Below are 11,623 nucleotides of genomic sequence, written 5' to 3'. Positions count from 1 at the left end.
ACTCCCCTCCCAAATAAAAGACTCAGTGAAAAAATGGGCAACTGATAAAAACAGGCACTTCTCAAAAGAAATACAAACATCGAATAAATATATGAGAAGACATTCAACATCTCTGGCCTTTAGAGAAATGCAAATTAAAATAACACTGAGATTCCATCTTACTCCAGAAAGAATGGCTAGAGCCAAGAAATCAGGTGATAACAAATGCCGGTGACCACTCACTAGCCCTTGGGCTTCTGAAGTGCGCTCTGCCTTCTACTTCCAATGTGCTGTCCGCCGAGCTGGTGGAAGTGGGACAAAAACATGTCCGCTCAGATCCCAGCCCATCGTACCAGCACCCAGAAGGCCACCAACGTGGTTATTTGCCTTTATGGATTGGGAGACACAAGACATGGATGGGCAGAAGCCTTTGCAGGTTATCAGAAGTTCACATATCAAAGATATCTGCCTACAGGTGCCAATTATGCCCACAAGTGCCATTAAATATGAATGTGGCTATGCCTTCTTGGTTTGATATCTTTGGGCTTTCACTAGATTCTCAGGAGGATGAACCTGGAATTAAAAGGGCAGCAGAAAAATGTAAAAGCTTTACTAGAGCAAGAGGTGAAGAATGCTATGCCTTCCAACAGAATTATTTTGGAAGGATTTTCTCAAGGAGGAGCTTTGCCTTTATACACTGCTCTAACCACGAAGCAGAAACTGGCGGGTGTCACTGCACTTGGTTGCTGGCTTCCACTATGGGCTTCATTTCCACAGGGTCCTATCAATGGTGTTAACAAAGATATTTCTATATCCAATGCCATGGAGATTGCAACCCTTTAGTTCCCCTAATGTTTAGTTCCCATATGGTTGAAAAACTAAAATAGTTGGTAAATCCAGGCAATGTAACCTTCAAAACCTATGAAGGCATGACGCATAGTGCATGTTACCAGGAAATGATTGATGACGAGCAATTCAATGACAAACTCCTGCCTCCAATTGATTGATGTCACTAAGAGACCTCATGTAGAAGTACACAGACAGCTTTATATAGTAGAGTATAAACTTTTTCCCATGCCTAATCACAAAACTTCTAATATTTGCAGTGTTAAATGTTTTGCAAATATACATCAACGATATATAATAAATAATATTTGCTAATGGAAAATTTATAATCTTTTAAGTTTTTATACATGTATTTGGGAAATGTGATCCAGAATATACCAATATTAAAATAGGTAAAGCAGCTCAGTTATTTTTCTCTAATATAATTCAGCAAAATAATAAAATATGCAACAAGTTTTTTTATTACATCATTTGAAAATTACCAGTATGCTAATGATAATTTGTTCAGGTAAAATTAACAGTTTAGGTATAAAATATGCACATTGTGACTTAGTCTATAGATTTATTCCAAAATTGCTTAGTCACCACACAAATCTGTATTTTTCTATATATGTTCATTACACATGATTATAATACATAAGAATTAGAGGTTATTAAATTATCCTTGATAATAGGGATAATGCTTTTGTCAGTAAAAAGTAATATTGCTCTCTTCATTTAATGGCCCCTTTATTTGAGGGACCAGCTTTTTCTTTTCCTTGATAGTATTTTTATTTAATATTTTCTCTTCTTAAGAAAAAAAATGTTTTATTTCGTGATTATCCTTCATAGCAGACCAAATATATTGCCTCCCTGCCATATACATCTATTGTCAATACATGCTGTAGTTTGACATTTTGAATAACAGACACATGGTATTTGAAATCTATATAACTTTAAAAGAAATCAAACATTACTTAGACTTCTTATATTATGTATTTCAAATAATTATACTTTAGTTTACATTTAGACTTATTTAGCTATTTAGAATCTTCAACTAGGATAACAATAAAATATTTTTCTGTAAGCAGTTGAATGATAATTAGGCCATATTCTGGTATATACAGAAATATTTAAGAAATCTTAAAAACGAATTTCTTGTTGAGTCTCCTTGCCCCATTAAGTTTACTTTTCTGTACATATGTTTGAAATCAACTACTATAGAAGACAAGCACTCCATAAGAAAAAATTGCTTTATTTTTATCTGCCAATGGTCTTCTTTGAAATTTTCACTTATTTTTAAAAATTAATTTCTTATGCAAACATGAAAACAGAAATTGATTTTAAATAGTAAAAATTTCCAGATTAATAGTGAACAATTATAAAAACTATTTTTCAAATAATACAGGTTAATAATAATAGAGGGCAATTCAGGTTAATCAGAACACTTTACATATGGTATAGTTACCAGTTTAAAATGTAGCAAAAATATATGCTTAATATTTCTGAACTATGCTAATTTTTGCTGTATTTCAGTGTACCAAAACAATGTTAAAAATTCATCTTTACAGTGCTAATTTATCATGGAAATAGTATGGTAATGGACTACACAGGATTTTGTAATGAAGCTATCTGTTTATTTGGATTTAAAAATTTTAAACAATCATTTACTATGTCATTTAGATTTACCTTGAAGAACTGTAGACTTATTTCAGTCATACAAATCAGTAAGCTTTTATTTGTAGCAAGAAATATTCCACTGAAATTTTGTGCTATAATGTGGGACAATGCAAATGTTTTTTCATGGTTTCTATCAATGGGAAATAAAATATAACTGTGACTTCAAAAATTAGCAAATGATGATGAAGCTGCAAGGAGAAATGGGAATCTTCTTCATGGTAAGTAAACATGTAAACTAATAAAACCACTATGGAAATCAGTATGGAGATTCCTCAAAAAAACTATAAAAGTATCTTCCCAAAACAGTTAACTGTCACTCTACAGTGGTACATAGGTACCCATGTTTATAGCAGCACAACTCATAATAGCTAATTCTTGGAAGCAGTCTATATATCAATCAACAGATAAATAGCTAAAGAAAATGTGTTCTTTATTCACAAGGAAATACCACTGTGCCATAAAGGATACATCTGAGTCATTTGTGAGCAAATGGATGCACTTTGACATCATAATGCCAAGTGAAAGAAATCAGATCCACAAAGTTAATTATCACATAATTTCTCTTAGAGCAGAAAGCCAAAGTATAAATCTTTAAACAACAGAAGACAACAAGAACTAGGGTTAGATATTTGGTATATGGAAAGGGGTTCTTGAGATGGAGGGAGATGGCAGGGAGGGGAGAGGAAGGGAAGGGAAATAAAAAGGAATCAAGACATGCTACATAAATGTACCTACTCCCCACAGTGAATGCAATCCTCACATACTACAAACATGTACTAATAAAAAATAAAAGTAAGGCAGAGGCAGCTTTAAAACATGAATAAAATAAAATGACTACTCAAAACACCTGAAACATTTCATTACTCCAGTAAATATATTGTAGGGTTGCTTTGAGAAATAAACCTAATTAATTACTAAATTAGCTTTTGACACAGCTAAATTTTCTTTAAAATTAGCAGTGGAAAGTGAACAGGTGAAGTGTTAATAGAAGATGAAAGTACAAAACAATGAAGTATTTCTGAGAGGTACTCAACTAATTTCCACTATTTGTCCCTTAATAACATTTTACAGAACCTAATTTGCCTTCCATTCTTTCAGTAAGCCATTTTAATAGAGACCAACGCTGTACTGCTTCACAAATTTGTAATCCCACAACTCAACCAGTTAGTTAGCTAACCAGTCATCAAAAATAGATGCTACGATAGCAAATTTACGTGCAAAAGTATAGGCACTACCTAATTTTCTTCCCTCACTCCATAGGCAGTAATCAGATATGTTACGGCTCAGGACAATTTAGTGTTTATAGGTTTGATTAAATATATGAATCTTATTAAGTCATACACATAGCTGTAGCTTCACAAAATGTTGATATCATTCAAAAGTAAACTGCAAAAGTTGTCTATTTCAATAATTTTTTATAATTATGGGATTTATTTCCTACTTTTTTTTGGTACCGGGGATGGAACTCATGTCCTTGTGCTTGCAAGGAAGTCACCAGAACCACTGAGCTAAATCCCCAGCCCCCTACATTATTAATACAAAATGTACTTCATAACACTGGATTAAAAGTTATTTTGGAAACAATCTGTGGTGCTTTAAACACCAGAACAACACTGTTTTTCTGTCCTTAAATTATGTATCTCTTTTCTTTCAGAAGTTCTGGCTCAAGAAAGAATCCCGAATAATTTGTTCAAGTCAAACCAAACTTTTACCCATAGGATACATACCTGGCAAAAAACTAGCCCATCAACTGTGACTGTGGGAAGAGGATGAAATGGATCTTCACACAATTAACTTTAGTTGTGGTCCTGCTGCTTCTTACGCACCATCTGGTCCAATCAAATGCCTTCAGACTCCATCATCACATTTTCTTCCTATCGGAGGACGAAATCAGTGGCTCCTTGGTTATAATTTGCTGTCGCTGTTTCTCTTTCAGGGTTATTTTGACATCTCATCTACATGTTATTTACACTCAGTGTAACGCCTGCTAAGACCAAGGCAGAGAGTTCTCAAGCTACTTTCTCTCACAGTCTTCCTCAGTCCTCCCTGTCAAGCATGTGCCCTCAAAAGTCCTTTCTTGCTCAAGTTGTCAGGTATGTGAACCACACTTCCAGATTTTTAAAGTTTCACCTATGTATAATGGTGAAAACCTATACTTGAATTCATCCCTGCCCCGCCCCAGGCAATTGGGAGCCAACAACTTGAAAAATGAAGTAATTCATTCAGATACATCCATCATTTCCAGCCATTTTGTTTATTAGTACAATTAATACCTTAGCACATAGGTACTTTTGGCAGACAGAAATGAAACAATCCTGCAATAAGGGGGTCTAAAACAAATGGCTAAAAATTGGCTAATTGAACCTTAAGGATCTGTTCATAAATTCTTGTATAGAGTCTGCAAAGTTCTTTTAAAATAAAGGGCAAATTGTCTATCATTGTGGATCTTTAGAAGGCACATTTTTAAATTGGCTGATTAGATCTGCAGACTGTGCTTTTTAGGCTTTGCCAAATCTATCTATCTATCTATCTATCTATCTATCTATCTATCTATCTCCTTTATGGAGTCACTGTTGCAGCTATAATTCTTCAGTTCATTTAGGAATTCTCAAGTGGGTCAGGATTAGCTCTGTCAATGCTTATTCTCCTTTCTGTGAGATGACTGCTTGACTCAACCCACAGCCAGACTAAGACTTGGTAAAAAATATAATGCAGTTGGTACTGAACCGTCTGCTCAGAAGTTACATCAAGACTCTTTCTTAAAGCTTTATACATTCTGAGACACTGGTAAAGAAGCAAATGTTTTAAGTGCAGTTACAGACCATTCTTTTCAACTCTCAGTTTCCATTCTACTCCTCTCTAATCTTGCAAACAACAATTACAAATGGGGGCCTCCCTGTGGAAAGATTCTGGGTCATACTTCATCCAAACTCAGTAGTAGACTCACTCCCACTCACTCTTCTCTGCCTGACAGGTCAAGCATAGTAAATCATTCAGAAGAGAACAACAATAGAGAAAATAGTGCACGATTGCCCATGCTATTTTGCCATATGTTCTCACTCAGTCTTCCCTCTTTGCTGCTGGAGACACATAAGTCATTGTATTTGGGATCCATCAAAAATGACATCAGGAGCACCTAGTTAACTAGGTGCATAAATTAAAATGTAGACCTCTGTGTCCTATTTCAGAAATACTGAATCAGAAACAGGGAGGAGTGAACAAGTTCACTATTATCTTGATAAACAAGCTCCTAATTTTCTCTCATATTTGTTATTGATAACTGTTTTCCGTGCATTCATTTTGGGGGATTTCTATGTGTAAACAACCTACCTTGATTATCCTTGATTCACCCTTCCTTCTTCCTTCCCCAATTACCTTTCCCTTCTCCAAAATATCCTCCTTTATTTTACTTTTTAATTTGTTTATAACTAGGTCTCTCATATGAGAAGAAATTATGTGATATTTAACTTTCTGCCTTACTTACTTGAGTAAATATACTTTGAAGATCCATGCATTTCTCTACAAATGATTTCAATTCATCTTTCTTTATATCTGAATAAATACATAGTAGAATTTTATTCAACATACTTATAGAACTCTTGTCCTGTGTCCTGGCTTAGGTAACCAGTGAAGAGCTCAAACGGTCTACTGCTGAGACCAGAGTGTAGAGTGAGAATTCTGAGCCTACCAAGAATTACATTTCTCAGGCATCACTGATGCCATTTAGAAAATCCTTCCTCCTCTCTCCCCCACAGAGACAGATTGAGGGCAAAGCAGGAGAGACACTGGAGACTCTGATGAGAAGACAGGCAAGCAGTACTTCCTGTTAGGTGCACCACACACGCCCATCGGTGCAGCAACCCCACACCCACACCTGGCTTCAAAGTCTGCCTCTGCCTTCCTTCCTACCTGATTTGTCCTATCTAACTCCCATTCTGCCTCAAAGAAGGAGCAACTTTTATTACTCTACATATATTTCTTTTAGTAATCCAGGGAGAGCTTGTCCACAGTGTTCTCTGTTCAAATAAGAAGTCTTCCACGGAATTCTGATTTCCAGTACTTCTTTCTAGCCCTTCTTTCTAGACTCTTTCCTGAGTCTCTCTCACAGTAGCTTTAGGGAAACAAAAGGCTAACAAAATCACCTTAGAACCTACTCTTAATAACCAATTAGGTGTTAGCTCACTAGCAGAACCAGTTCCTAGCACTTTAACTGAGAGGATAGTCATGAATCATTTCACTTACAGCACTAAGAATCAATTGCTTTAAAATAAAGGGATCATCCAAATAAATTTCTTTTTATGTAACCCTGTCACATTATTAATAAAAATAAATTGATTTTCTGACTTATTTATGCCAGATATAATCATCGGGGTTAGTGTTACCTTAAGAACATTAAAATACAAACGGTGGTGCACACCTGTGATCCCAGTACTTATGAGGATGAGGCAGGAGGATCACTGGAAGTTCAAGGCCATCCTGGACTACACCATAAATTCAAGACTAGCCAAAACTACATAGTGAGACTTCATCTCTAAAAATAATAATTAAAGGGCAATAAACAGCTTCAAACAGTAAATCAAAATTCATCTCCATATAGAATGTTGTACTCTCTTCACCAAGTAGCGTTGTCTCGTGAAATTTAGTTTGTTTAAAAAATTAACTAATTTGAAGTTAGGGCATTTTGTTTTATTGTGGATCATTGAATAGTCAAAGATCATGTCTTTAAAAACTGTTTAGAAAAGTAGCTGTATGCTTCATAAATGAGCAGCACATTGCCAGTGTGTTAAAATGTTCGAAGTACTTTGAACAAATGCTGAATTCCATCCTGACAAGCAACCACACTTATCTTCCATGATTATTTAAAAAGAAAAAAAGGCTGCAGAGCAAATTGACATATGTTGGGCAACCTGTTATGCAAATTTTGATATTTCCTCAACAGTACACGTTGGAATGTGGCTTATTGTTGAAAAAATCAATTTATAGGTGATGTTCTTAGAGAATCTGGCAGCCCCAAATTATGACACATCTTTAAAATAATAATGTATAATCTTGCCTGTTATATATAAGTCATGCAGAAAGCATATAAAATTTAAAGAAGAATCACCTCTGATTTTTTTCATTCTTCCCTTTTTGTTTCATTCCTATTTTACTTTATTTCTCTTTGCATCTTTAAATAAAACTAATAAGAAAAGGTTACCTGACAGGTAAATAAATACAATCATATTTAATAACGAACACCCTTAAGCCATGAAGAAAAAAAAATTCTGACACAATTTTTAAAATAAGAAAGATAATATAAAATATTTAAAAGGTAAAAAGTATTTTTAAAAGAAAATGATAAGATTTTATTACTTAATGTTTTACAACCATTCAATGATAGTCTCAGTTTATATTTTGTAGAATGTTATAATCTTTTCATAACATCATTTAATATATTTTATATTTGTAGACCACTTTCTAAATAATTAAACTATATGTCTGGTAAATTTTTATGAAAATAAATTAATATACCTTTCCTTCTAACATATTCACTAGTACATAGGAAAGCTGTTGATACTATTTATACTTATTTTATAATTGAATGCCTTGCTGAACTCTCTCATTGTATGGAATGTTATTTCAATTACTTCTCTTGGTTTTTTCCAAGTAGGTAATTATATCATTTGAAAAAATATTTTTTCAAGATAGACTTTGCCAAGGAAAATTGCTGAAAATTTCAAGCAAATGCTAAAAAGGAAGTTCAAGAAGACACTGAAAGATGGAAAGACACATCCTGTCCAAATATTGTCAAAAGTAATATTGTTTTTTTTAATTGAGTTTATTGGTACATTCTAGGTGTACATTATAGTTATTTTCATTACTGGGATCCTGTACCTTTATATGACAGGTCTTGGTTCTCATTTTTTCCCCTTGTCCCTACCCTCCCTTCACCCAAAAGTAATATTGTTAAATGGTCACATTACCTATGTCAATCCACAGGTTTAACTCTCTCTCCATCAAGTACCAATACTATTCTTCACAGAGCTATTTAAAATATTCTAAAACACATATGGAAAGATAAATGACCCCAAATAACCAAAGCAATCTTGAACAAAATGAAGCGTGCTGGATGTATTACAATATCTGATTTCAAAATTTCTACAGAAACACGGTACCAAAAACAACATGGTACTAGAATAAAAATAGGCATATAGCTATAAATTAGAATAAAGGACTCAGGAATAAACCCATACAGCAACAGCCATCTGATTCTTAGCAAAGGTGCCTAAAATAAAATATATACTGGGAAAGAAAGCCTCTTTAACAAAAGGTGCTAGGAAATTTGGTATCCACATGAAGAACATTGAAAACCCTATCTCTCACCTTGTACAAAACTCAACTCAAAGCCATTGAAAGACCTAAGTGAAAGACCTGAAACTTTGAAACAGCTGGAATAAAACACAGTGGAAACTCTTCAAGTAATAGGCACAGACAACAACCTCCTGAATAAGATTCCAATAGCTCATAAAATAGTAGCAAGAATCAATAAATGGGATAACCATCAAATTAAAAAGTTTGTTCCCAGTGGAAGTAATCAATAGAGGAAGAGATACAGAATGGGAAAAGGAGGCCTGGGGGGTTAGCTCAGTGGTTCTGTCACCTGCCTCACAAGCACAAGGTCCCGAGTTTGATCCCTGGTACCGAAAAAAAAAAAAAAGCAGAATGGGAAAAGGTCTTTTCCTGCTACTCTTCCAATAGAATGATAAGGTCCAGAATATATATAAAAAAACTTAGCACCAAAATCAAAAGATGGAATACAAATACCTGGAGGGGAGGGAAGATGGCTGCCTAGGGGGCCACAGCAAGGGTGAGTGCCTCCAAATTGGTACTAAAGAAAAGCAGGTATCCTGAGGTTCTCCTGAAAGATAAAGACTGATACGGGAGGATAAATCAAAAGATCTGGCTGGATTAAAATCCAGTGTTGAGCAAGTATATGAGGGGATACTGGGCCACTCCGTCCCACAGGAGAGCACCTCGCCCTTTCCCAGACTCAACACACACCATCTTAGGGAAGCATACAAATGAGGGAGGGACTGGCCTCTGAGTGAGGCCTGGCTGGTGGAACAGACTCACAATTACTTGAACCTCCATAGTAGGCATAGCAAGTGAAACACATGCAACCCAGGGATTCAGAGAAGCCAAAAGCAGGAGAATGGAGTGGAATAAATGGCCATGTATACACAATTTATAAACAGTAGTGCTTCAGTGCCTGCAAGCAATAGGACTATGCAAAAACAGAAGTCTTGCTCAATACAGAAAAACATAAGTCACCCATTCCCCCCAGAGACAACAGGAGTACTGTTTGTGGGACATTCAGGATGATGCAGACGATTGCTAGTAGGCTTCCATGCAGGTGAGAGCTGCAGCACCAACCAGCTGGGGGGGTGCAGAGAGTTGGCAAGACCGAGACTGTGGCAATTACTCAAAGAGTGGAGTGGAGAAAATCTGTGAGGGGAGGGAGATTGGCGCCCAGGTCAAAGGATGACTCCGCAGAGTACAGCGAAGGTGCTCTCTGATGGCTTCTGCAAAAACTGCGGAGGCCTGAGATGGTATGAGGTTCCGGCCATCTCCATCACTGGAAAGGGGAGCGGAGTATGCTGCCACGGAGCCTGGCTGTGGCACTAGGTTCTGCAGCCAGACAGACTCCTACAGGCAGAAAGACCATGAATAACCCCTGAACTGGTGGCTTTGGGGGCAAATATTAGGCAAGTAAAACTTATAGAGGGAATATGCAAAGACATCCCCCCCCAATCTATTATAGCAACCAGATCCACAGAGATCTGCTGTGGGACACACCTGGAGGATGACTTGTAACTGGGAAACGTGTTTGGAGGGAGCAACAGCCCTCATTGCTGCAGGCAGGCAATTGATTGGCTCCTCACAATCAGACTGTGACTCCAATCAGAGGGAGCTATGTGAACTCTCCAGGTTAATGTAATAACAACTCTGGGAAGGCTTTTGTTTTTATTTCTGTTTTTATTTTGGTTGTACTTACTGTTTCCTTGCTTCTTTGCTTGATTTATGTTGGTTGGGTGGTTTTTTTTTCTCTCCTGTTATCACCCACTACCCCCGGTTTTTTGTTTGTTTTGTTTTTTCCTTTTCTTTTGGTTCATTTCTCTATATTGATATTTTGTTACTATACTTTATTCTGCAAGGTTTGCTCTTTTTAGCAGCTCCCTTTTCTGGTGCTTCTTTTCACTTATTTTTGAGCCTATTTCCTCATTCTTTTTTGTCCTCTCTTCCTCATTTTCTTGCTTCCATATCTTTCCCTTCCTCCTTCCTACCTATCTAATGGCATAAATATAAAAGAGGCTGGTATATCTGAAAATAAGAATTAACCAGGGCTATAACATAAATGGTGCCATTCAAGGACATGTCAGTATAACCCTAAAAGTTGGGCTTAGAGGATTCAAACAAAACTACCTAGAAATATCCTGAAAGGTTCTGACAAGGTCACGGCCTCCCTTAATCTCTAAATACACTTCCACACATCTGCATACCTCCTCCTGCCTACACAAAAGCCACTAAAACCCTCGCAACACTAGACCTTTAAGCCCTCCATGAAAATAATTCCAACAGAGACCAACTCCCATTTTTTACCTATTGACACTTCTCTCACTTCCCTCTCTTCCCACTGACATAACCCCTTCTTTTACCTTCTATTCTCCTTTCCAGACAAACTACAAATAATAGTATAATACAGTGTGTAAAGGGTATTAACAAAACGGTGAAATTATCAAACAAATTTTAATGTTTATGATTGATATATGGTTGGATCTGTTGATGCCGTTGTAACCAGAAGAAATTTTCCCTTTACAACACAGTGAAGGATTCATCCCAATTAAATAGAATAGGTTGAGATGGTAAACAGTACTACTTGACAAATAAAGCAAGAACACATCACTGGAAAACAGAACCTAACTAAAGAGATACTCATATCAACAACAAATTGTCTTCTATTTGACATTAACTTTTAGTGCGCACGCGTGCGCACACACACACACAGAATTATGAAAGAACAACCCAACAATATGCCTACAAATCTTCCCAACTCCTCCAAAAAAGATCCAAGGGTTACTGATATAGAAGAAATGAAACA

At 36.1% G+C, this 11,623-nt stretch overlaps 1 pseudogene; it reads left to right on the top strand.

Annotated features, from left to right (window-relative positions):
• The first annotated feature begins 363 nt into the window (after window positions 1–363).
• On the top strand, window positions 364–986 carry LOC104871361 (annotated as a pseudogene).
• The last annotated feature ends 10,637 nt before the right edge of the window (window positions 987–11,623 follow it).

This window comes from Fukomys damarensis, unplaced genomic scaffold (assembly GCF_012274545.1).
Source record: "Fukomys damarensis isolate Sample0158 unplaced genomic scaffold, DMR_v1.0_HiC HiC_scaffold_1, whole genome shotgun sequence".
In the NCBI taxonomy this organism is placed as follows: Eukaryota; Metazoa; Chordata; class Mammalia; order Rodentia; family Bathyergidae; genus Fukomys; species Fukomys damarensis.
The sequence above is the reverse complement of the archived record's forward strand: the minus strand, read 5'-3'. Positions and strand labels throughout refer to the sequence as shown.